Source organism: Rhinopithecus roxellana, chromosome 14, assembly GCF_007565055.1.
Source record: "Rhinopithecus roxellana isolate Shanxi Qingling chromosome 14, ASM756505v1, whole genome shotgun sequence".
NCBI lineage: Eukaryota > Metazoa > Chordata > Mammalia > Primates > Cercopithecidae > Rhinopithecus > Rhinopithecus roxellana.
In genome coordinates this window covers 61,735,320-61,762,488 of record NC_044562.1, presented here as the reverse complement: position 1 = coordinate 61,762,488, position 27,169 = coordinate 61,735,320, and the positions used below count along the sequence as shown (strand labels likewise).

The 27,169-nt window shown below is 45.3% G+C and overlaps 1 long non-coding RNA gene across 2 annotated transcripts in view; it reads right to left on the bottom strand.

The window, feature by feature from the left end:
- The window catches only part of LOC104658030, a 57,872-nt gene that overhangs the window by 12,098 nt on the left and 18,605 nt on the right, over positions 1-27,169 (bottom strand). For both annotated transcript variants that reach the window (XR_004053218.1, XR_747371.2), the window contains one exon: positions 24,910-24,979. This is a non-coding gene — a long non-coding RNA (uncharacterized LOC104658030). The remainder of the gene's footprint in view (positions 1-24,909; positions 24,980-27,169) is intronic.

The window sequence follows — 27,169 nt, the reverse complement described above, 5'->3', positions numbered from 1 at the left end:
AATGTATAAAATGACTCATGTTACACGTTTTGGTGGCTCATGGCTTGGTCTTCAATGGTGGAAGGTTCACTCTGTGGCCTCCTGCACTCCAGATCTGTGCAGAATCCATGGATGGTTACACAGTTCACACACAGCTCTCTCCTCCCCAGTTGCAGACTACTCAGTGTGGTGAGTGGCCCGCCATCTCTTCTTCTCAACACGTAAGGGGCTGTGTGTGTGAAAGTGGTGACACAGAGATTCCATGGAGCAGGGGTTCTTGTGTCGAAATAACTTAAAATCCACCTAGAGAGACTCTTCTGAGAATCAGATGGGTGGTGCAGAGACGTGCCCTCCAGGAGTGCAGAGCATGACTTCGCACACAGATGAAGTCTTCATTCAACTCCCCAGTCACTCAGTGCAAACCCTTGATTCATCACCTATCATGTGCCAGATGTGTGTGAAATAATAGAAATACAGAGATATACAACTCAGTCTCTGCACTTGAGAATCCCAGAGCCTGAGAGGGCAGATAGACATGCGAACAGAGAACTCCAGTGCAATGAGGTAGGGATCTGGAATCACTCCCGAATTTTTGGTTTGGGTAACTCAGGGATGGTGGTGCCCTTGTCTTAGGTGGAAACCAGAAGAAAAGGAGGCTGCAGGGGAAGATGGTGGGTCCAGCCCAGGACATGTCCAGTTAGCTGTGCCTTAAGTGGAGATTTACGAAGACCCTTCTCTGAGCCAGCACTGTGCTAGGCTTGAGAGCAGCAGAGACTGTCCCTGCCCTCAAATAATGTAGTATGGAGCAGAATGAGTCTCACACAACATAGTATGGATGCAGAATGTCATGGAGGAGGTTTGGGGGCTGCTAAGGATGAAGAGGAAAGCATCTCTTGCATGCATACTGGCAGGGGGAAGGGGTACAGAAAGGTACTCTGTTCTGGGAGTCCCACAGAGAACAGCTGCAGGAAGGAGGAGGGTCCCTGTAAGACAGGCGGCACAGCCCATGGACAAGAGTGGCTGAGTGGAGAGGGCATCCTCCCCATTTCCTCTGGGAACACAGTGCAACTTTGGGAACTTGAGGACAGCAGGGCTCTTTGAGGAGCTCCTGCAGCCAGCAGCACTGGAGGTGGCAGTGTTTTCCCCACAGCAGACACAAGATTCTGGGCTTTAGGTCTTCCTGGCAGTGGATCTCAGTGCTGCACACCAGAGCAGAAGTACCTGCAGGAACTCTTAGCAACCAGGCTTGGACAACACTGGACTCCCAGACATCCCTGGGTGTTTGAGAGGGGCGGAGTTTCTGCACTTGGCAGGTGGCTGCAGGGCTCACAAATGGGTCTTCACTGCCAAGGAGTCCCCATTGGCACAGACACCTGCAAAGGCCTGAGGAGGATGCCCTACTGGATAAGACGTCGTCTGCTGAGTGCAGTGGTGCTGGGGAAGGGAGAAGTGAACGCTGGCAGCAGGAAGGACATCTTCACAGCAAACATGCTTCAACCTGCTGCTGACTGACATGTATCCAATCACATTCCAGGTGCACTTTCTGTTGAAGCATTTTTTGAAAGCCGTGTAATCTGACTTTCCAATACACCCGACAGGCAGCAAAGCCCCATTGACATGGCGACCTCCCCAAGGTAGTTAACTCGTGCGCACTCCCATTTCATTCCACAGGAATTAGGGAGTGTCTGTCCCTGACAGCAGGGAGCACGGGGTCTGGTGAGGAATGAGGGGCCCCTCAGGAGCTGAGGTGCCTGGCCCACTTCAGCACCACCTCCAGGTGCCTGTTACCTGGTGGGCAGAATCAAACACCCAGGATGGGAGACATCCATTCCAGAAGACTTTGCCCATCTTCCTCATCTGGGAATGACAAGAGGCAGGGCTAGGGCAGGGAGACCCCATGCAGGCCCCTAGCCTGGTTCCTCTCCCCAAGGGGTTTTGTGGAAATGATTCTGGAAAGGTTGGAGCCAATATGTGCCCCTGTCTCGTCCACTTGGCCTCCTCCCAAGGGTGCACGGGGAAGAAACAGACACTTCCCTCTGAGCCACTGAGGCATCTACTCCTCCAAAGAACCAACTAGAGAGGGGCAGAGCCGCTGGCCAGCCCCAGGGTATCCTCCAAACTCAGAGCTTGTCCTTCTCCCAGCATGGGAGCCAGGCAGCTTTATCATCTGGTGGGAGACGACACTTTTCCGGGACAGCTCCTTCCTGCACTCTCCTGAAGGCGAACCTAACCAGAATCCAAGCCAATCCTAAAGCCAGACCATATGAAAAATCCCTATGTTTCAACATTTTCATAGAATATAAACTTAGAGGTGAAATTCTGCCCCCTTAAAGTCCTGGGCTGGCTACCCAGGTGGAGGGCTTGGTGTCCTTGTTGATGTCATTATTTTTCAAGCAACGTCATAGACTCTGCAATGTAGCAATGGAGAATTCACTTTGAATCCCAATGCTACATGAGCTTCGTTCTTTTTTCCAATGGATTTTCATGTAGAAGCAGAGCAGACTCAAACTGACATATTTTACTGCCATTTACAAATCCATTGTTAATAAAAGCCCATTTTTTATATTGTTTGATCACATGATACCCTTCAAACTGTTGTTTTCATTTGTTGCCTTTAATTTTCACCCTTCATGTCCCACATCTCTTTCATTTTGACCAGCACACAATAGTGACATGGTGGTTGGGCTATACCATGTTGCCATATGCTTAGTGTACTGCAGGTTTTTATTTGATTTTAAGCTTCTGGGAAAAAATATGGGACGTATTTCAGTGAAGTGTGAAAAGTTCTGTTTCTCTGTGTGCTGTCAGTGTGCATTTTGATCACATGACGATTTCAGGTTTGCTAATCTCTGATAGCAGAGATCATGTCCTGCCTGGAGTCACACAGGTGCCAAACATTCTGCCCAAAGCCTCATGAAGCCAGTAGGGCATTGGTATTGTCCTCACTGGCCTATGAAGAGAGCCTGTGATACGCAGTTTCATGTGGGACTGACTGTCATAGCATAAAGTTGATTATTATTACTATTATTTTGAGACTGAGTCTCACTCTGTCACCCAGGATGAAATACAGTGGTGGGATCTTGACTCACTGCAAGATTTGCCTCCTGGGTTCAAGCAATTCTCCTGCCTCAGCCTCCTGAGTAGCTGGGATTATAGGCCATGTTCTACCATACCCGGCTAATTTTTGTCTTTTTAGTAGAGATGGGATTTCACCGTGTTGGTCAGGCTGGTCTCGAACTCCTGACCTAAAGTGATCTGCCCACTTTGGCCTCCCAAAGTGCTAGGATTACAGGCGTGAGCGACCATGCCTGGCTTAAAGTTAATTAATTAATACCCTCATCTACCTATTCCAGCAAATGTATACTAAGCACCTACTGTGTGCCAGGCACTGAGCTAGATGTTGGGCAGTCAGTGACGGTTGGAACACATCTTCAGACATCAGAAACTCTTCCCGGGGAGACACATGAGCTGGATTATGGAACACAATGGAAATGCAGTGAACAATATACACAAGGTTATGTGAAAGAGGACCAGAAGACAGTGTGCATGTGTGGGTGTGTGTGCATGTGTGGTGTGGGTGTGGTGGGGGCCCTGGGCAGTGGGAGGAAACCACTTTGGCTAGGCTGACCAGGAACCCATCACCACAGAGAGAGATTTCAGTTAAGTCCTGATGTGGGAGGAGCCAGGCACAGAAAGAAGCACATTTGGCCAGAGGGAGCAGCACACAGAAAGTCCTGGAAGCACAGGAGACATGGGATGATAAAGGCAGGTGCAATGGAAAGGTGGCCACTGTGGTGGGAACAAAGTGATCAAGGGTGAGAGAGTGGATGCAGTTACAGAGAAAAGCAAGCAGTGTCATTCGAGGCTTCTTAAAAAGCAAGCGTTTTATTTTAGAATAGTTTTAGATTTACAGAAAAATTGCAAAGATAGTATCAAGAGGTCTCCTCTACCCTGAACCCATTTTCCTCTACTGTTAATATCTTACATTGGTATCAGGTATTTGTCACAACCAACTAACCAACAACGACACACTATTATTCAGTATTCACAAGTTGTCTTTTTTGAGCCCTTCCTTACTTTCTGACTACAGGATACTCCAGGCTCTTCAGGTTTATTTCTTGCCCCAGCTCTAGAATCAGTCAATTCTCCTAAGGAGCCCTGATTCCTTTTACTGGAAAGTGATATTAGAAACCAAGATGTGGGTGCTAGGTGTGCTTGATACCACTGGGGTGTCATTGCTTCCAGGCCCTTGCAGCCAAGAGTGCTTAGAAATGTATGTATACATATGTGCATATCCATACGTATATCTACATTGATCCATCTGTATCTATATAAGGCTAAACATGAGTTTGATGTTTCCAGCTCTAATTCCATATTCCACAAATCATTCCAGCTTTCTCCCCTTGCTTATCTCTAATCTCCCACTGCAGTGGGGAGAAACCTGACTCCTGACATTCTGTACCCATTTACTTCAGTGTCCCATTCTATATCCATGTATGGTGGTTGCAGATTTGCTAACCCCTAAGAAACATCGTTACCATCTAGAGCAGAGTGCTTGTGTGCAGCTCTCTTTGCCTGTGGTCTTACAGACTCCACTCACTTGCGAAGTCACTAGGGTCAGCACCCTGTGCCCTTCAGCGAGGTCATGCCGTACATTTGCAAGTTAGATTCTTGGGTCACAGTCTGCATTGCATCCTGGCATCCCCTGGCCTCACTGAAGGCTTGTTGCGTTGGGTGCCTTGTTCTCGCACTCTCTGGCTACTGCAATGTGGAGGGACTTCAGTAAGTCAAGACGGAAGTCAGGCCCCCACACTGCACCTGGCGAGAGGTTTAAATCTGGGAGGTGGCCATGGAAAGGAGAATATGCAGATGAGAGAAATTTCAGACACAGGGCTACGGATTTGAGTTACATTTTTGGAGTAAGTAGCAAAATGTCCCAGAGGGAGCATTTCCCTCCATTAAATGTACTGAAACGAAAAGTCTTCACCCTCCTCTTCCCAGCCCCCATGACACTGGGTAGGAAGAATCCTTAAGTGTGACATCACCATATCCTAAAGAACCATGCCTACTAGTGAGCATGTCATTACTCATGTGGATCACACCTTTCAGTGTGGGTGGATCGGGGTGTCTAATCATCCCGGGCGCTGGTCCTAAACACCACTGTCTGGGCTGTTTTCAAGAGTCACGTGATGAGGGAAATACTGTCACTCGCCTAAGCCATCTGCTCAGCACCAGGAGCAGCTGAGCTAGGCCTGGCAAACGGGACAATATATACACATTCTGCTCCTTTGATAGATTTGTTTGGGGAAAATGTTCTAATGATTAATAGGCCATTTCCTTGCTGATACACTGCACGTGTAGCCATTAACAAATGATTCCAGTGCAGCCTTGGCAAAACCCCTCCCGTGTCATCTCAGGATGCGGCTGGCGGGGCAGGCGGGAGGGGCTGGTGTCTGGGATGAGGTCAAGGCCCAGGGAGAACTGCCTGCCTTTGTGTTCTGGCTGAGCAGGTGGGTCTGGTGGGGGCAGGAAGCCTACAGAAGGGCTAGGGTGGGGGTCCAGGCTGCCGGACTCAGCAGTTTGCTCCCATTACTCCCAATAATATTCCTGCTGATGGCCCTGCCGGCTCGAGCTCCATCTTTAAGGGTGGGCAGGCTTTTCTTCAACTCATGATCGTATGTTTTCCTTCTTGGGGAACTTCTCATTGGTTTTACTGGCACTGTCATGGGCCCTGGGTAGCACCTGGGGACTCTGTCTTACGACTAGGGATAAAGAGACAGAGAACTCACAGCCCTAAAGAGGCTTGTCCCTGGGCTCAGTGTCACCCCACAACCAGAAGGGACCCCCTCATGTGGTTATTGGTGAAGGCGAGCATTCTTGGAGTCCCTGCTGGGACAGTCCCCAAAGAGGCCTCTGTTCATGGGGGGCTCATGGCTCACTGGGGCTTACTCCACCGAGAAGGGAGGTAAGCAAGTCAGGTGGAGCTCTCACCAGCTCAGTCTCTTAACTTGGGCTCTGCAGAGCCTCAAGGACCACCTCACAAGCCTGCTTCGAATGCAGGTTCCTAGGCCTGGGAGAGATGCACCCCATCCCTATTGTACCCCCTTCCTGATGAAAGGAGAGAAATAGTTCCAGGGTTCCAGAGATCTGAGCAGCTTAGAAATCTCTGCACTCAGAGCCTACTTTATCCAGCCCCACCTTCTGCTCCCATTTCCATTCCAGCTACCCCTGGCTCTTCCCTCTGGCTGTCTGAGACTCCTCTACCCATTAAGGCTCAGCTCAGATGTCACCTTCTCAGGGATAACATCATTAGCCCCTAAGCCAGAAGAAATAGCCTTCTCTGTGCCCATATCTATGCTAAAAATGGCATTATCATGCTGTCATGGGAGTAGCTGTTAGTGACTTCCCCAGTCCTTAGAGTATGGGATTCATAAAGTCAGGAATTAAGTCTTCACATTCCTGGAGCCTCCCACAAAATACACACTCGGCAAAGTGCCTGTGAGGAAGTTGTCAATGAAAATGATGGAGGAGCCCTACCCTCCTGTGGGACTTACCATAGCTGTGGGGACTTTTCCTTCTCCTTTATGGGGTGCGTTAAAGGCACAAGGGAAGTGGAATTTAGGAAGTATCCTTCAGTGCTTGCCAAACTGTGGGTTGTGAAACAACTTAGAAGGTGGTGGCCAGCATTAGTTTAATGGAATAAAACATTGGATAGAATAAAGAGCAATAGAGAAATAGTGTGCATGTACGTGTGTATATGCATGTGTATGTAGATATGTGCTTATGTATATGTTATGTGTATACATATCCTTTATACATAAAGAATAAGAATTGTTCCACAGAGCTTTTGTTTCTGCTACATGATTACGCACACATGCATACAGGATGCGCAGGAATTCATCTCAGGGACAGACTCCACACTCAGCTTTGGCTTCAGCCTTGACCTTCAGAAGGCCAGTCAGCCAGAAGCCCATTTCAACATCCTTTCTGGCTTTCCTGGCAGCCTGCAGATCAAGGATCGGGTGACCCTGCAGATTACTTTCCTATCTGATCAGTGTAACAACAGTAATAAAATTGACGAGTCACATCATAAGACTTTTACTAATATATGAACAATATTCCCTTCTATACATAGACAACCATTCTTTTTTTTTTTTTTTTTTGAGACGGAGTCTCACTCTCAGCTGGAGCGCAGTGGCCGGATCTCAGCTCACTGCAAGCTCCGCCTCCTGGGTTTATGCCATTCTCCTGCCTCAGCCTCCCGAGTAGCTGGGACTACAGGCGTCTGCCACCTCGCCCGGCTAGATTTTTGTATTTTTTAGTAGAGACGGGGTTTCACCGTGTTAGCCAGGATGGTCTTGATCTCCTGACCTCGTGATCCGCCCGTCTCGGCCTCCCAAAGTGCTGGGATTACAGGCTTGAGCCACCGCGCCCGGCCGACAACCATTCTAAATGAACCTGGAATAAAAATCACCTTGAGTACTTTATATTTTGAAATTCTTTCAGTCCATGGAAATATAAATGCATGTTTATTTATATTACATGAGTAAAATTCTAGAATAAATGACCATTTGAAATCTATTAATTTTATACATAAAACTTATTATTAAAATGTTTCCTATAGTTAAATAAGGAAATAGACTGGCAAGTAATGCATAAAAAGATCATATGTGTTAGAAAATGTTAAGAATAACTTTGTTTTAAAGCCTTTTGATTGGTAGGCCAAGGCGGGTGGATCATTTGAGGTCAGGAGCTCGAGACCAGCCTGGCCAACATGGTGAAACCCTCGTCTCTACTAAAAACACGAAAATTAGCTGGGTGGTAGTGGTGTGTGCCTGTAATCCCAGCTACTCAGGAGGCAGAGGCAGAAGAATCGCTTCAGCCTGGTAAGCGGAGGTTGCGGTGAGCCGAGATAGTGCCACTGCACTCCAATCTGGGCGAGAGAGTGAGACCCTGGCAAAAGCATTCATAAAAAGATAGGAATATAGGCAGGATAACAGAAATTATTATATCATAGTCCCAATCTTCGTAGAACTATCTGGGTACTGCTATTCATCAAAGTAAACAAAATAATCTAAATGCCTGTATTTAAAACTCCATTTAGGTTGTATGTCTTTTAAGGGAAAATCCTGTTTGATAATTTGTCACATCTTAAAAGCAAAATATCAATAGTTTGCCATCTCAAATAATGAAAAGAAGGGAAAAGCCCGAATCATTATCTTTAGCATATGTGATTAGTACAGACATCATCAACAGCATCAAGAATATGAAGAAAACAGGTCTTACTCCCCCACCCACTTTCAGCTGTGGTTGGTTAAGGAAACAAAGTATTTTAGGGGCCTCATATTTCTCTATTTCATATTGCAAACGCGTAGCAGGAGAACTGACGGTGCTGAGGAGTCATTGTTCCTGCACTGTCAAACTTTTAAGTTTTGATCTCCAAAGTTAAAAAAAAAAAATGATAAGTAAACATAAACAGAAGCTTAAAAATATTTCCATTTTACTTTTTAAATTATTAAACCCTGGATGCTTCGATCTCAGTTTTAGTCAGCTATTGATTTTACCATTTATTCAGTGGCCAATAGGTGTATTCAATGTACCTTTAGTGTGTGTGCACGTACATGCACATATGTGTCTCTGTGCATGTATGTTTGTACATGTGTGCATCTGTGTCTGTGCATGTTCTGTTCAAGTCTCTATGTACACGTGTGTGCATGACGTGTGTGCATGCATGTGCATACATGTGTGTATGTATGTTTCTTTGTGTGCCTGTGTGTGCATGCACATTTGTGAGTGTGTGTACGTGTGTGTGTGCACAAGTAGGACACATGTGTGCATCCACGGATTCACTACGTAATAGTTTTCCCGGCTATCTTCATTGAGCAGGTGAAGAGATGGAGGCTCAGATAAGTTAAACTATGAGCCCAAAGTCACACCTGAGTTAGAATAGTCTCAATCCAGATGGAGGGATAACTTAAAAGCTTGTGTGCCTTCCTACACACCTTCCTGCTCCAGAGACTCCTATGACTTCCATTAATTAATTAACTAGTTGTCCAACATTTGTTGAGCACCTTACACATGGACACTGTGCTTCTTGACACTGAAATGAAAAGATTCAGTCTCAAAGATGAGATGATATCGTAGTTTAAAGCAGATGGTTCCCAGTGCCGAGCATCAGGATGAAAGATCTCCCCTGGAGATGATACTCAGACAGCCAAGAGTCAGAAGCACCTGCTCTTACCTGGGTGAGTCAGAGAAGAGGCCCAATCAGTGGCCACCCTCCAAGGGAGACTGAGAATGGATGGCGGATTACCGAAAGGTGGGGAGGAAGAGAGGATAAGAGGATGGGATTCCAGAATAATGTCCCCAGGACACACAGCTGGTTTGAGGTGGCTGCAGCAAAGACTCCAGGAGTCACAGGAGGGCAGGACAGATGTGCTGACGGTGGGACAAGGTCAAATTCATGGATGCCTTGTCAGCTGGCTCAAGGTATTCAGACATTAACTGGGTAGTGGTGGCAGAGTGGGAGTGTGGCCAGGGGAAGGTTTTGAGCCAGAGTGGCATGTCTTGATTTGCACTGTACAATATCATGAGGCAGCTTTGTGCAGGATAAGCTGGAAAGGGGGTGGGGCAGAGAGGAAAGCGCCAGAAGTCACTCCCAGGTTCCTCTAGCTGGCTCTACCCCCTGTCTGCTTGGTGTGGGCTGGGGAAGGGGATGGTATGGGAGCTGAACAGGTATGAACAGAAGTCCTGCAGGTAAGAATTCAACATGCTGATTTTTTGCTGGGTTACGAAGAGAAAGGGATGGAGGTGTGAGCATAGGATGTGCTGGGGTCGTGAGGGCTGGGAGTAAGCAGGTAGGGGCTGGAGGGCTCAGTGGGGACTACAGGGCCCTGGCTCCAGTGGGAAATGTTGGGTTCTGCAACAGAGAGATGAGTGGAAGATGGGTCACCCGGCTTGTGTCCCTGGAAGACCCCAGACTTGACCTCAAGCCATCCCCTGGTTGTAGGGGTGACTGGCAGCCCCATTAGGAGCCAGCAGAGATGTGATGCTGGCAGGCGGGCTCCTAACAAACCCGCCCCATGCTATGATTCCCAGGTGACACTCACAGCTCTCTGGGGTCCTCAGTCTCTTTCATTGCAACATTAAAGACCCAGGGATCCGGGGGCAGCCTCTGGAGCTCAGCACACAGGTGCACACTCCGGGGCCCGGCACATGGGTGCACACTCTGGCCACCTCCTGCAGGAGAGCTGGGATACATTTGAGACCCTGGGGACAGGGTGGGGGACTTCATGGGTCTGAAGATGGCTCTGAACCTTGGATACAGTCAATGTGTGCAATTAGGAGGTTTTAGGAACCCCCTGAAATTGTGGGCAACAATTTGTGTGATTTTTTGTGTGTGTTCACAGCTTCCGTAGTATTGCAAAGGGGTTGACGACCCAGAAATGGATAGAAGCCCATTTCTCCTGCAAGTTTAACCACACTTTTGGTTCACTGGCATCTGTCCTGGACTGCTTTAAAAATAATTGTTGGAAAATCCCATTTCACACACTTCAGGTGGCAGCAGTACAGAGTAAAGAGGTATTTCCCATGGAGGAACAGAGCACCAGGCTGAAGGTCTGGGCCAGGGTCATTCCTTGGCAGGGGATTAACCAAAGCAAGAGGACCTCCAGCCTGCCCAGGGTGCCTGGGGAACCTCGACAGTTTCCAGCCCAGCTGTGGGAAAAGGGCCCATGGCAGGAAGCAGGAAAGAAAGGATGGATATTAGGGTTTAGAACCTTGGACACTTCACCAGAGAGCAGGGCTAGGAAAGGCTTTGTCACTTGGGATATGAACTTCATTCATTATAAAGCCAAATTGCCTTGTAGCGAGCTATAGCTCAGCCCTGGGGATATGGGGAGGAAATGAGTCGGTGAGGACTTTGCATGTGCCTGCCTGGCCTACCTCATCCTGGGAGGAGCAGAGAGGTCACGAGGGACTCTGTGCCAAAAAGTACCCTCATAGTCAGAGCACGCATCTGCCCTTGGTACTTGCGGCCATGTACATTCCCAGTTGGACATGTACCCCGTGCAATCTCATCTATGTGGACTCAAGCGCAGGAGAGTAAACCCCTTGGAGAAAGTGAGTTCAAAGATGTCCTAATCTAGTCCACATGTGGTAACTGTATGAGGACTGCCAAGGGCCCACTTTGGGCAAATTCCCACAGTTCCACTTTCTGGGTCACCATTTTCCTTTCCCAGCATCTTCCTTAGTGACTTCGAACTGCAGGATGGCAGAGCCCTTGATTCCTGGGCCTCATATTTCCATGACCCCTCATCTCCAGGAATCTTTCCACTGATAACTCAATCTCTCCATCCCTTGACAGAGTTCCATTTACAAGCCATACAACCGTTCCCACCTGTCTACCTCCTCTTTGTTTCTTTGAGATCTATTCTGTCTCACTGGCATTGGACCGAGGTTTCATCACCATTGCTGACTCCTCCCTTTAACTTCTCCCTTCGCTCCTTCTTGGTTGACCCTCGTCTGGAGCCCTTCATCTGCCTACTCATTTTCAACAGTGGTCAGTCAGGGTTTGGTAGTTGCAAACAACAGACATAGACTCTGGCTAACTGAAGCAAAATAGTATTATATAGGAAAAAATAGGGAATATATTACAAAATAGAAAGACAGCTAAAAGCCAAGCAGCTGGAGGGGCTCTGGGTGCAAGAACTAATGTGTAGCCAGGTGGTCTCTTCAGGGCTCAGTTCTCACAGTAAACAAGCCCCAGCCAATTTCTGACCTTGAACCACCCAGTTTGATGTTCAAATGTCCAAGAGAATCTAATTGGTCTGGTCCGGACCCTGTTCCCAGGTTTTGGATGTTGGATGCATTCAGAGTGGTGGTGGAAATGGGAGATGGTGGGTCCTCAAAGGAACATCAAGGTCCTACTACTAGGAGAAGTGGGAATGGATACCAGGCAGGTAGAAGCACATCTGTCCATCAGAAGGCCTCAGACAGGACACAGGCACAGTGAGAAAACACAGCACATTCCCACGGAGCAAGAACACTTCTGAATATGACTACAGTCCTGTCTGTTGAATGTTACAAGCCCAGATTGATAAGCAAATTTCCCTGGGGTCAGCTGGTGCTAACCCCACATGGCAGGATGGAGCAAGGCTGATGGATGTTGTTTATGGAAACTGACCATGTGGTAATCTTGCAGCCACACTCCAGCTATTGTCCCGCAGGATATGAGATAAAATTCACATGCATCAGGAAGCATGAGTCTAAAACAGTGTGTCATTTCAGCAGGGAATGAGATAGAGGAAGAATGGGATTTCTAACTGAAATTCCACAGCTCAGCCTCTCTTTTCAAAACCCAGCAAGCCCAAGACCACCTTTGAGCTGGAGCCCAGAAGTGGCCACCTAGTTCAGGTGAGACTAGACTTGGAGTGGGGCCTGCATTCTGGCCCTGGGTCTGCCATGACTCGGCTTATGTTTTTAGATAATCAATTTGTCTCCTTGGGCCTCATGTGCTCATCTTGAAAACGAGGCTGGTTGTTAAGGTAACGTTCCTTGTCATACCCTTTTCTGAAACTACAGCCAAAAGGCCCAAGCTGTACCATGTGCAAAGCTATCTGTGACTCCCTCTGGGGTTTTATCACAATGTGCACTGATCATTTCAGTGTGCGAGTTTCCCGTGGTGCACCACGTGGTCACGTGGTGACCGTGGTGCACAGTCATTTCCTCCAGGGCAAGGATTCTTATTCATATTTGTGTCTGATATACCCAGAATAACGAAGGACTCGTGTATAATAAGCTCTATATCTCAGAGGCTAACGCCCACGATCTTAGACGATTCCATGTTCATAAAACACAAGGTGGGCCCCCTTCCACTGAAAGCACCCGAGACAAAGGAAGCCACCTGGCTCGGGTGTGCTGTGGGCCGTCTCTCCTACCACCACTGTTCTGTGTTTTAGGAAAGTTCTCTCTCTTTGGAGCCCACTGGAAAAAGAAAATCAAGATACAAAGAGAGGGACTGGGTCAGCTGGGCCCTCATATTTCTGGAAGTAACTGAGTGAAAGGATTAGGTAAGGGCTCACCCAGGCCGGGGTATGGCTCTAAGGCAGGAGGACAGAGCAGGTCAGGCTCCTCTCCCCTCCTCCTGGGCTGGTGGGATGAGGGGCTGTATCAAGTCACGGCATTCCTTTGTGTTACGGTGCCCTTCCATAATGACCCCCACCCTGGGACTAGGTCCATCTTTTTGAAGGAGACCCAAGGGCTTGAGAGTCACGGGACAGACCCCACACTATGGAGTGCTGTGTGGTTTTCTCCCCACGAGTCCCCCAGTGTGGGCTGCAGTTTTGATTTTAAGGATACAAAGAGAGGTCTTATTTATAACAGAGAAAAGCTAGTAGCAACCCACGTGTCCCTGGATGGATGAATGGATGGACGACATGAGGTCTCTCCACACAATGGAATATTATGAAGTCTTAAAATGGAAAGGAATGAAGGCAGGTGCGGTGGTTCAGGCTGTAATCCCAGTAATCTGGGAGGCTGAGTCAGGAAGATCATCTGAGGTCAGGAGTTCGAGACCAGCCTGGCCAATATGGTGAAATCCCATCTTTACTAAAAATACAAAAAGTAGCTTGGCATGGTGGTACACGCCTGTAGTCCCAGCTGCTTGGGAGGCTGAGGCAGGAGAATCACTTGAACCTGGGAGGCAGAGGTTGCAGTGAGACGAGGCTGTGCCACTGCACTCCAGCCTGGGAAATGGAGCATGACTGTCTCAAAAAATAAATATTTATTTTTTATAAATAAATAAATAAATGAAATTCTGACACATGATGCAACATGGATAAACCTTGAGGACAATATGCCAAATGAAATAATCCAGTCACAAAAATAAGAATATTGTGAGATTCCACTTATATGAGCTCCCTAGAGTAGTCAAATTCATAGAGATACTAAGTAGAATGGTGGTTTCAGGGGGCTGGGGAGAGGGGCAAATGGGGAGTTAGTGTTTAATGGGTGCAGAGTCTCAGTTTGGGAAGATGAAAAATTTCTGGATATTGGGTGGTGTGTGGTTGCACAAAAATGTAAATATTCGTAATGACACTAAAATGTGCACCTAAAAATGATGAAGATGGTAAAATGACAGAGAGAGAGAGAGAGAGAGGGAGAACTGGCTGCATTTTTAATACAAGAAGCTTCAAGATTTAGACTTCCAATAGAAGTAACACGAACTCAGAATATCAGCCCTGGTGATAAAGGAAGAAACCAAAATGAATGGCAAAGCAGCAAGGCCAGCAAAATGAATCCGGATGTGAGCCAGGCTTAGCTCCACCTCATGCTGAAGTTCCTGGCCTGCGACAGCCCCGAGCCCTGCCCAAGGTCCCTGCAAGCCCAAAGGACAACTCTGCAGCCCCCGCATCCCGGCTTCTGCTCCGTGTGCACACAGCACACATGTGAATGCTGCACTTCTCGGAGCCTCACAAAACACAAGCAAACTCAGGCAAAGTCCTTTTGAGCACAGTCTGGAGTCTGGGGGAACAGAAGTGTGATAGAAGGGATTTTCATAGCCAAAATATAAGGAATTGCAGTAACAACTGAGTACCACCTGCAAACATTGATCCACGCTGTCCACGTAACTGCCCCAACACCAGCAAGCGTCACTGATACCTCTGTTTGTCCAGCATCTTTTCAAGTCTCTGGCTCTTCTCCTCTTCCTCTTTACCACCCCCAACCCGCCATCACCACCACTTCTTCCTCATTCTCCCTAACTTTCTCCAAAAGCAGTAGATTCCTTCATTGGAATGGCGGAGCAGCTCTTGCCTCCTCTGGGGCCTCTGTTGCAGGGTTGAGCTGGGCTCCAATGGCTTTTCTTTTACTCGACAATTCTCAGGGGAATCTCCCAATGCTGGTCCTGCACCTAAGAGGAACTCTTAGGAGTAGCACCAGCTAAGAATACATGGTTATTCACGGCATTGCTGGGCTACTGGGAAATACTAATAGCTGCTGGGAAAACTAGCTAGGTGTCTGGGGATGGGGAGAAGATGTAATTTAGATTCATCCACATCTTACATCAAAGTAGCAGAATAAGTTCAGATAGAAAAAGGAATGAAATGCAAAAATGTTCCATAGAAGTCAACACTTGATCCAAGCTACTTAAGATTAAAAGTAATAGAAGAAATAATAAAATGAAGATTGAGAGGCTCAGCTACATAAAAATACGAAACTCCTATATAAATTGGCAACCTTTAAAGACTGTCAATATGTTTGGAAATAACCTATATTAAACACGACTGGTATCTACCTTTTATATAAAGCTCAGAAAAAGCAATAAAAAGAACAGTAATGTGTTTAATGTAAAAGGTAATGGATAAAGAATAAACAGACTATACTCTGGAGATGAAATAAAAATGGTTAACATAAAGAGTTCCAATTTGATTTTGAAAGAAAATTGAATTCCACATCAACATGTAATTCATTTCTATATAATTGTCTAAAGATTTTAATGATAATCATCAATGTTAGCAAAACCAAGGTTACATGGGGAGAGAAAAGTAGTCTCAGTTTTTATAAAATTCTATGTTTTAACAAATCTCCCAGAAAGCAATTTGGCAATTATGATCAGAGGCCTTATAATGTTCATTTGGATCAATACTTCTAGGAATGTATCCTGGGTACACTCATTTGAAATATTTATACCTAGCTTTTTACAATGGTTTCTTTTTTTCTTTTTCTTTTCTTTTCTTTTCTTTTTTTTCTTTCTTTTTTTTTTTTTTTGAGATAGAGGTTTTACTCTTATTGCCCAGGCTGGAGTGCAAGGGCATGATTTCAGCTCACTGCAACCTCCACCTCCTGGGTTCAAGCAATTCTCCTACCTCAGCCTCCCGAGTAGTTGGGATGGTTTCTTATGTGTGAAAATCTGGCAACAAGTTGAATGTCTAATAGCATTTGGATGGCTGGATGGCTCAATTCCATAAAATGGAATATAATGCAGACACTAAAAATAATGTTTTGGTGGATTTCACTGACAATTAGTCAATATTAATTTTAAATGAAATATTAAAATATTCTATATGAATTTAATATTTCTTAATAAGTAAACATGCATATATATTCATAACATATTGTATAAATATTTTTAGCAGAAGTCTGGAAAGAGGCTGAGACAACTGGATATCTCAGGAAGAAAAATGCACTGTATAAAAATCACATCCAGATGTATTATAAATTTAAATGTTAAAGGAAAAATAATGAAGACTGTAGAAAAAATCACATTTTAATGAACATGAAATAGACAGAGTTCTAGCAGGACACAAAGAGTGCTGAATCATAAAGAAATAAGATAGCATTAAAATAGTCTAAAATGACTAGAAATGCAAGCCACTTCCAGAGTAGAAGAGGAGATTTGCAATACGTAAGTCTAATATATTAAAAACAACTACAGATCAATAAATAGATGAAAAACCCAGTAGAAGAAATGGGCAAAGATTTGAAGAGACATTTCACAAATGAGGCTATCCAAATGTCTAACACACATGAAAAGAATGGCTAAAATGAAAAAGATGGGGAAAAATAAAGTGTTGATGATATGGTTTGGCTGTGTCCCCACCCAGATCTCATCTTGAATTCCTATGTGTTGTGGGAGGGACCTGGTGCGAGGTAATTGAATCATGGGGGCAGGTCTTTCTGTGCTGTTCTGTGATCGTGAATAAGTCTCACAAGATCTGATGGTTTTGAAAAATGGGAGCCTCCCTGCACAAGCTCTCTCTTTGCCTGCTGCCCTCCATGTAAGATGTGACTGGCTCCTCCTTGCCTTCCATCATGATTGTGAGACTTCCCCAGTCATGTAGAACTGTGAGTCCAATTAAACCTCTTTCTTTTGTAAATTGCCCAGTCTTGGGTATGCCTTTATCAGCAGAATGAAAATGGACTAAGGCAGTCAATAAGAATGCAGACTGAGCTGCCAGCAGGGTCATGTACTGTTGGTGGGAGTGTAAATTGGTGCAACCACTTGGGAAAACTATTTGGCCACAGCTACAAAAGTTGATTACAGGTATAATTAGCTACATAATTTGTAACTACATAACTATGTAATTTGTAATTCCCATGCTGTTCTCGTGATAGTGAATAAGTTTCACAAGATCTGATGGTTTTGAAAAATGAGAGTGTCCCTGCACAAGTTCTCTCTTTGCCTGCTGCCCTCCATGTAAGACGTGACTTGCTCCTCCTTGCCTTCCGCCATGATCGTGAGGCTTCCCCAGTCATGTGGACCTGTAAGTCCAATTAAACCTCTTTGTAAGCTATGTAATAGTGATGTGATTTGTAATTACACCTGTAATCAGCTTTTATAGCTATGGTCAAATAGTTGTGTGGTACCAGTCCGTGGCCTGTAAGGAACAGGGCTGCACAGCAGGAGATGAGCAGTGGGCAAGTGAGCATTACCACCTGAGCTCTGCCTCCTGTCAGATCTGTGGCAGGATTAGATTCTCATAGTAGCGTGAACCCTATTGTGAACTAAGCATGCAAAGAATCCAGGTTGCAAGCTTCTTACGAGAATCTAATGCCTGATAATCTGTCACTGTCTTTCATCCCCACCCCACCCCCGCCAGATGGGACCTTCTAGATGGGGAAAACAAGCTCAGGGTTCCCACTGATTCTACATTATGGTGAGTTATATAATTTTTTCATTATTGTAATGTAACAATAATAGAAATAAAGTGCACAGTAAATGTAATGCGCTTGAATCATCCCGAAACCATCCCCACCTGATCTAAGGAAAAATCATTTCCATGAGACTGGTCCCTGGTGCCAAAAAGCTTGGGGACTGCTACTTGTAGAACATTGAGAATAAACAAACTGCAATGGCTTGCCAGGGTATGGGGGAGTCTCAGAAACATAATGTGGCATGATTGCATTTATATATAGTTCAGACCAAAGCTACAGTGATAGCAGCTACCCCTGGGGAGGGAGGGGGTGACAATAAGGAGGTCTGGAAAGGCTTCCAGGGTGCTGCTGGGGCTGTGTGTTGAGCCTGGTGCTCATTGCACAGGTACATTCAACTTGTGAAAATTGATCAAGCCAAGCTGTGCTCTTAGGACCTGTATCTTTTTTCTAGGTAAATTCCACTTAAACATTTGTTTTTTAGAAAAGAGAAATAAACCCTGGAAGGTATGTAAGTAGTTATAATCTGTGGGTTACGGAAAATTCTTCTTTTCTTCTTTATGTCTATGTTCTCTAAAATGAGCCTCTATTACTTCCGCTGTCAAACAGTTTTCTTTGGTTTTGCTTGTTTTGAGGTCATTCCTGCTGCCTTCATCAGAGCAGGCTCTGCGATATGTCAGAGCCACCGGCCCATGGTGGGAAGAGGTTCCTGTTTTAGGAGGAGGCCTACTTAGTAATTTTGCTCCTCATATTCTGAAACCAGAACTTAAACTCAGGGCACATTTCCAGAAACTGACAGGGCTGACAGTCCTCCAGTGTTCACTACTTTCTTCCTGGGGCGGCAGCCAGGTGTGTTGTCCCAAATGCCATCTTTTCCAGTGCAGGCTCTGACCGCGAGAGAAGCATTCAAAGGCACAGTAAGTCTGCAAAGTCCAGGATGGGATCTTCACTGCTCATTTCTCCTCTTAAGAGCCTTCCAGCCTAGGAGATAGGGCAAAACCCCATCTACACAAAATACAAAAACCAGCGAGGTGTGGTGGCATGCACCTGTGGTACCAGCCATTTGGGAGGCTGAGGTGGGAGGATCACTTGAGCCCAGGAGACGGAGGTTGCAGGGAGGGGTGATCTCACCACTGTACTCTAGCCTGGGTGACAGAGTGAGATCCTGTCTCAAAAACACCAAAAAGGAGTGAAGCCATCACTGTCCTTCCACTGGCACTGGAAAGTGCCAAGGAGAGCTGGAAGCAGGCTGGCTGTAAACTGACTCCAAATATGGCGTGTTTGACTGTCAGTTACCTTGATGTCCCAAAGGGAAAGAGACTCTTCTGAAGATGCTGATGTTGGCACATGCATTTAAGGTGAGCACCTTACTTACACTTCAGTCAACAACACGCTTACCTAACACACTCTGTGATCAATATGTTCGTGGTCTCAATATTAGACCAAGTGACTCAAACTGGCTTATTTATTGTGGCACGCCAAAAAAAAAAAAAAAAAAAAAAGTAAACAGAGATGGGTGTGATATTTAGGCAATATTTGGTCTTAACTCTGGCTCTATTTCCTTGCCATTTTCTCAGCCCTGCCCATCTTTCCGTATTTGTCACCTCTGACACCCACGATTGGAAGATGGCAGCAGCCACCAAGTCTACATGCGTCCTCATTCACCTCCATAAGCTTTAAGCCAATTGGAACACTCCTGAACCAACCCCATAGCCCGGAGAAAGGCAGGCTCTGATTAGCCAAGGCCTCATTGGCCTGCCCTATCCACTGTACCAGGAATAGGCTTGTCCAGTCAAGGACTGGGGATGGAGTTGCTCTCCCCCAAACTCCACGGCTGCTGAATTGACACAGGAGGTTGGGATGGTGGGTCCTGGGAGGCCACCCTGCAGTTCATTTCACCTCTTCAGTATGCAAAAGAAAAAGGAGACGTGGTTGTTTGATTTCAGGCTTTTTATAGCATGAATTTGGAGTTTGTCACTTTAAGAAGAGGAGGATCATAAAAGGACCTTTTTCTTCTTCGAGAACCTTCTAAGGATCCTTTTAAGATACACTGGACACCTACTTTATGCTGGGTACTGTATGAAATCCCAGAGGAGAAACATGAAAAGGATAGACTTGACCTTGAGGGGCTCTGGATCTTGCTCCTCTCCATGGTCCTACCCCAGCCCCTCAGGGTCTACGTGAGATGAGAACATCTTAGAGGTGGAAGCAGCAGGTGCAGGAGCTTAGCGGCAGGGCTAGGGTGCAGAAGGACTGTCTTGGAGTGCCCCAAGCTCAGGTGGTGGGGGACATCTTTCCCTCCTTCCGAGGCTGTGCCTGGAACCTGGCTGGAGTAAGCAAGCTCCTGCCACCATGTTCGGAATTGGAAGTCTTACCTGGTCCCAGAGGACAGGGAGACCTGGGGAGTTTCCCTGTGGCAGTGGGGAGTTAGGCATGAGCAGGGCAGGAGAGGACTGCCCTCCACACACACACACCAGGAATGTCGGGCAACCATCAGGTGATGGATAGGCGGTTGTTATGCTGTCTCTCTAAAATAATAATTGATCACCGCCGATGCCAGGGAAAGAGAGTCTCGTAATAGATAAAAACACCTGAAACTGGTGATCAGTAGCTTCTTGATAATATCTTAAGAGTTGGGTGAGTGGGTTTAAGCATGCTACTTCAGATGCAAAATGGTGGAGTTTAACAGGTCTATGACCTTCCAGGGACATTCGACTGGTAAAGGAAGAGTGTCTCAAGTGAGCATGTGCACAACTCCAGTAAACACACTGTGCATGCTCCCTCCCAAGTGCTGGCAGGCCACTGTGCATGTGGACAGCACACCCCAAGGGAAGAATCAGGGGAGAAGGGACGCAAGACCCCAGAAGCATGCCAACGTATAAAACCCCAAGTCAAAGATCAGCTTGACTTCTCAAGTCACCCGCTTGGCCCTCTTGCAAGAGTACTTTCCTCCCTTTCCTTCCTGCTTTAAAGCTTTCTAATAAGCATTCACTCCTGCTCTAAAACTTGACTCAGTCTCTCCTTCTGCCTTATGCCCCTTTAGTCAAATTCTTTCTTCTGAGGAGGCAAGAAGTGAGGTTGCTCCAGACCACATGGATTCGCCACCACTAACACCCTGGGTCATCCTTTCTCACTGCAGTCCTCTCAGAATGACCGTCTGGCTTCCCGTTCCCTCTGCTCTGTGAAAGGCAGATTTGAGCTTCAAGGACTGGGAAAGGGAGGAAGCCGTTTGCTTTGGGAAGGACCGTCCCCTGCAGCCTGCCTCTGATTGTCTTCCCTCCAAGTGACCTCTTCTTTGAAAAGCACAGGCCTTTTCCAAGGTCTGGGAAAAATAGCCAAGAAAAGTTCAGGAATGCCTTCTCTTAGGAGTCGACCTTGCCGCCTTTCATGTGGTTAAAGAATTCTCCTTTGAGGGTCCCCTTGTGTAAACCCTTTAATTGCGTAGCTAATATAAACCAGAGCAGAAATGATTCATCCAAGAATTCTTGTTTGGATTCATTACCATTTTCAAAGCGTCCCTCTTTTATCTTGTCTCAGATCAGCTGAATGATGCCCCTGTTTAAAAAGGGCTTAGCAGAAGAGATAATGCATTATCACTTCTTCCCAGCCTAGTGTAGTGGAAGAAGGTTTACTCTAAAGATAATTAAATCTTAACTCCCAATGGGTGAGGAAACCCAGACTTCCATGAAACAGCTTTTACCCTGCTTGAAGGCCCCACACAGCTGGGATGCCCCAGAGGTCAGAAAGAGGGGTCTTCCCAAAGAGGGGTCTTCCCACAGCATCACCCCACTAAGTTATAAGTCAAAAAGGGGCAAGTGATAGGGCTTCTCGTTTCAAAATGGAACCGGATCCCAGTATAGATAATGTACCAAGAGGTTAGGAATCTTCCTACTAGAACTGTGGATTAGCTCAGCTTGATGACGGTAGAAGCAAGATATCATCTGTTGTCTGACAAGACTACAGAGAGGTAATCAGTAGTCCACATTGGGGGTGGCAGGCACAGAGGTGTGTGTGAGACTCAGATTCCCTTTCACGCTGTGAGGAGTGTGGTTAGCTAACAGCCTCCAAATGAAGACGAGAGCTCATAAATCAGCCTCAACTTTCAAACTAAGATCATATTGTTCTTGGGGTGGCTTCAGCTGGTGACTGAGCAAGACTTTCTGGCCACCTCCACCTGACACGGGAGTCTTTGAACAAGGAAGCTTCACCCCAAGCTTACTGTTGGGGAGGCGGGGGCTCTGTCAGATCCACCACTGTGTGATGGCCCCTCCCAGCCCATCCTCCCTCCTCCCTTTACCTTTCACAGCCATTATCTCCAGCAAACCAATCTCTCCTAGCTCAATTTCAGCATTTCACACGCCCAAATCCCCATTCCCAGAGCTCCCGTGCACCCATCCACCAGTCCCTGAGGCGGGCCCCCACCCTGCTGGAGCTACCATATTAAAAAAAAGAGATCCACTTGGGCTGGCGGCTGGATCTTGGAGGGCAGTTTACCGAATGGCAAGAATGATGTGGAGTGCTGGGAGAAGAAGAATGTTCCTGGAACCGGTCCCTATCAAGATGTCCCTTCCACTGTATCAGTTCCTAGAGACCCTTAGCCAAGGAAGAAGGGGCACTATTTTATTGAACAGAATGGCATCCCGGGGACAATCCCTTAAGGGAGGCTGCATCTGAAAATGTCTTGTCAGTTTCAGAGTGTACAGTGTCTGTGACAAGCCACGCTGAGCATGCTTCTCAGGACGGAAACATCCAGAACTTTCATAGCCCAGAAATCCCAGACTAAGCCAAAGATTCCACACTGGATTTTCATCAGACAAAGCCTTGAAGACAAGGAAGATGCTTCTCGTCACCCAGTTTTGTCTGCTCCAGCTCCAGGCATAACCAAGATATACTTTCCCAAGACCCAGGAACTGGACAGTATCCAGCTACCCCCAGCTCTGCACGTGCAGGGTCAGCAGTCCCTCTGTCTAGAGGAGCCAGGAGTCACGTCAGTGCCGGCTAATGGCAAACTCAACAGTATTTCCATCTTTTGTCTTTGTGTAAGAGCTAGAGATATCTGCTTGCTCCTGTAGCTTATCCTATGAAAATTCTAAGCCTGCCATTTTCTCTAAAAAGTATCCCAGTAGCTTTATCTGTTGCTGCAAAACATAAGACACCTCTAAATGATATTCTGAGGACTTAGTAACTTCAAAAATTTGTTACATGGGATTTTATCTAATTTTTTTGGTAGCTTGGTTTGTTTATTTTCCATTTGTTTATGATTTCTAATACATGAATTTAAGGCCATGTTTTTCTCCGAATCTGCATCTAACGGGCTTGAATATATAAGTCTCTCGTCATCCTTCATTTCTAAGGCATTCGTAATATCAATTTAACTTCATCTTTAATTCAAGAGTTATTTAAAAGTGTGTTTGTGGTTTTGTTTTTAAGAGAGTTTTAAAATTGAAATGCAATACCAGAGTGCTTTGAAACCAGGTTTTTCTAGGCTTAACCTTACCTCTGAATCTAACCCTAACACAAAGCTTGACCATAGCTCACATTTCTTGAGCCTGATTCCAGAGAAAAGAAGACCTAACTGCTCTTCTATCCACTGACATTTTTGCAAAGCATTATGGATTATCTGTAATCTGGCATGTCACCCTATGAAAATATGCTTCAAAACCAAAAACATAATGGTTTTGTTTTATTTTTATAGTGGGTGGGTTGCAAAAGGCCAGAAGGAAATTCTGTTTTCTAGGCTGCTTATTTTACTTGGAAAGGGAAAATGCCTCTCTAATGGGTGTCCTTGAAGGCAGTCAAAGCCAAGAAAAAGCTTTGCCAAGTTTAAGAGTAAATATTCCAAAAAGTAATATTAGCAAATTATTTTCAGGAACAATGTCCACTACCACCATATTTATTAAGGTTTGGGGGCCTTGGTCATTGTAACATTATAACTATAGAGGAAACCAAATAAAAGAATGCATACAGTAAAAGGAGAAAAATACTCTTCACAGATAATAACAATGGAAAATATACAATTATTTCAAAGCAGCTTAAGTGACTTTAAAAGACAAATATGGAAAAACCAATAGCACCTGAGTATTGATCTTATTCACAATAGTATCAAAAATGTTATAAACGTAGAAGTGATTTTGAGAAAATGTGCAGAATATAAATAAAACCTCCAAGGTTTATAGGAATTCATAAAAGACATCCATTTGAGAAAAGAAAAGTATTTCTAGATGTACAGATGAATAGTCCAAACAGACTTTTTATGAATTTGGCAAAAACAATTTTGAAATTTAACTGAAAGAACAATTGACATAGACTTCCAAAAGGACTGCGTGAAAAATAAAAGAAGGAAGAAGTTTGCAGTCCCAGCAGATATTAAAAAATATATTTTAAGAAGAACATTCATTAAAACATTAGAATATTGGCTTAAAATATGACAGAGAGAGACTAAAGGAATGCAATGCAGAAACCTTGAGCTAAAGACAATCACATACAGAAATACAGACAGTCACATGTGGAACTTGACATTTTCTAGTAGCTGCATTTAATAATAGCAAAAATAAATAGCTGAAACTAATTTTAATAATATGTTTGATTTAACCTATCAAAATGATATCATTTCAACATGTGATCAAATGAAAAAATTATTTATTTTATTTTTTGAGACAAGGTCTCACTCTGTCACCCACGCTGGAGTGCAGTGGTACAATCACAGCTCACTGCAGCCTTGACTTCTCCAGCTCAAGTGATCCTCCCACTTCAGCCTCCTGAGTAGCTGGGTCCACAGGCATACTCCACCACACCCAGCTAATTTTTGTATTTTTGGTAGAGTCAAAGTTTTGCCAGACCCAGGCTGGTCTCAAACTCCTGAGCTCAAGCAATCTTTCCACCTTGGCCTCCCAAAGTGCTGGGATTTACAGTTGTAAGCCATAGCACCAGGCCTTGAAAAAATTATTTAATATTAACACAATACTTTACATTCTTTTTTTGCACTAAGTTTTGAAATTTGTACTATCCATATATTTAATAGCCACATGTGAATAGAGGCTATGACCTCCTTACAGCATAGATTACAGGTAGGGAATGCTATATGTTATTGAACAGGCATCATGAAAGTCATGGAGAAGGAAATAGATATTTAATAAATGACATATGTCCTTATAATGATTTGTAAAATGCAGGAGTATATCATGATGAGTTAAAACCACACCATAGGTCATCTGACAAAGTAAGATCGAGGTGGAGTAAATCAAACTATTTTAAAAACTAAAAAACAGAAAAGCTTACAGTAAGCCAAGCAGTGTCACAACTTGAGTGGACCTGGGTGGGAGTCCTTCTGGTTCCAGGAAAAACAGGCCTGCGGAGAAGGAGGAGAAAGCAGGGGCATCAGACACAGTGGAGGTGAGTGGCCTGTGTGTGGGCAGAGCCTGGGGAAGACAGCCAGGGGTCCAGGAGGCAGTAACCAAAGGCCAAGAGACCAGTTCTAGAGTGATTCAGACAGCAAGTGGGATCAGGCAGGCCTGGTAGGCTGAGGCAGTGGAGCAGAAGTTTCCAGGCACTGGTTCAATTTGGAAGTGCAACAGGGTGTTGGCCACTGTTGGGTAATCTATCCACAGAGGACAGGTCCCCACCCATGGAAGCTCCACCAAGGACAGCTGGAGTCGAGCCTGGGGGAGAAGGTCTTGGTGAAGTCAGGATGTCTAAAGAACCATCAGGGTCGTGTGTGCAGCTTCAATCGCAGAGGGAAAGTGGGATCCCAGAGGCCGCAGACACACAGTGCTGTCAAGTGGGAGAACAAGGGGACCGATAACTGCAGGAGTGGAAGACACTGCCATGGGCTGAAGAGCGTCCCCTCCAAACTCACGTGTCGAAGTCCTAAGCTCAATACCTCCCTTGCGACTGTATTCGTAGACAAGGCATTCAAAGAGGGAACTGAAGTTAAATTAGGCCATTGGGGTGGATCCACTAAGAGGAAATCTGGACAGAGGTAGAGAGGGAAGATCATGTGAAGACACAGGGGGAAGACAGCCATCTACAAACCAGGAGAGAGGCCTCGAGAGAAACCCACCCTGTCGCCATCTTGATCTCGGACTTCCAGCAGGTGGGATTACAGGCATGTGCAGAATCCTGGAGAGAATGAATGTCTGTTTGAGCCACCCAGTCTACAGTGCTTCATTACGGCAGCCTGAGCTGACTCCACAGATGCTAAAACTGCAGAATGCACCACTGAGGCCCTTGTCCCCACAGCGCCACGGTAGACCCAGGCCTGGTGTGTGGGAAAGGAGCAGCCCTGCGACTGGGGCGGGCGAAGCACTCAGGAGCCTCTCCGCTGTGTCCTGCGCAAACCACTTGCCTACTGGGGGATTGGGAAGTCATGTTGAATCCGCTCCTGGAAAGACTCCATTCGACCCGGTGCAAGATAGGACCCAATGATAGAGTTGCCAGATAAAATACAGGACATCCAGTGACATTTGAATGCCACTAAGCAAAAAAAAAATTTTTTTTTAGTGTGTGTCTCAAATATTGCAGGGGGCATGCTTGTTCTAAAAGTTATTTGCTATTTATCTGACATCCAAATATAACTGACTATCTTATCATTTTATTCTCTAAATTGGACAACCTTGGCCAAAGGATAAGGAAAGGGCCCAGCCCAGCAGGTGTAGCAAGGAAGTGAAGAGGAAGATAGCAGGGGAGCCCTGACCCGGGCGGGGACTGGGGTGTTCACCAGAACCACCCAAGGGAGAGGATGTAAAAGTAAAAGACGAAAGTCAATGAAATGTTCAACAGATTTAACTACATCAACATTTTATAACTAACACTAAAAGAAATAAGAAAAAATAACAGACTGGGAGAACCATTACAACAATCTGAAAAAGCCAGTATGAATATAGAATACTCATTTCAACTGGTAAGAAAAACATCAAAATCTCAGTAGGTAAATAGGGAAAGGATGTGATAAATAATTTGTACAGAAGGCTGTACAATTACCAAACAATCTGGAAAAGTATTTTTGTCCTTTTAAGAATTTTTACATGCAAATTCTTAAAAAATTAAGAATAAACTTTCACTTTTTAAAAATAGGACTTAAAATTTAAAATTATTTAGTGAGGATGTGGTTCCACTGATAATGGCCCTTCTGGTAGTGGAAACTCAGCAGTATGCTAAGTGGAGTTTCTTAGTGGAAACTTAGTAACATGCTAAGTGGAGTTTCTTAGTGGAAACTTAGCAATATGCTAAGTGGAGTTTCTTAGTGGAAATTTAGCAACATGCTCATACTTGTTGACCCAATAAAATAATTCCTGGGTTTTGTCCTAAGAGTAATGACTTAAAATAAAGACAGGAAAAAGGATACGAAATAGTGTATTATTCCATTACTCTGACTATACAATTATGAATACACCTGAACAATGACTGGAAAGAAATACACACACAAAAAAGCATTTGATATGAATATATTCTTCTCTTTAAGATTTCCTTGGATCATTAGTATATTTTTATTTTATAATTACCAAACATTAAAGTAAAAAAGCAGTTTCTTTTTTGCTTA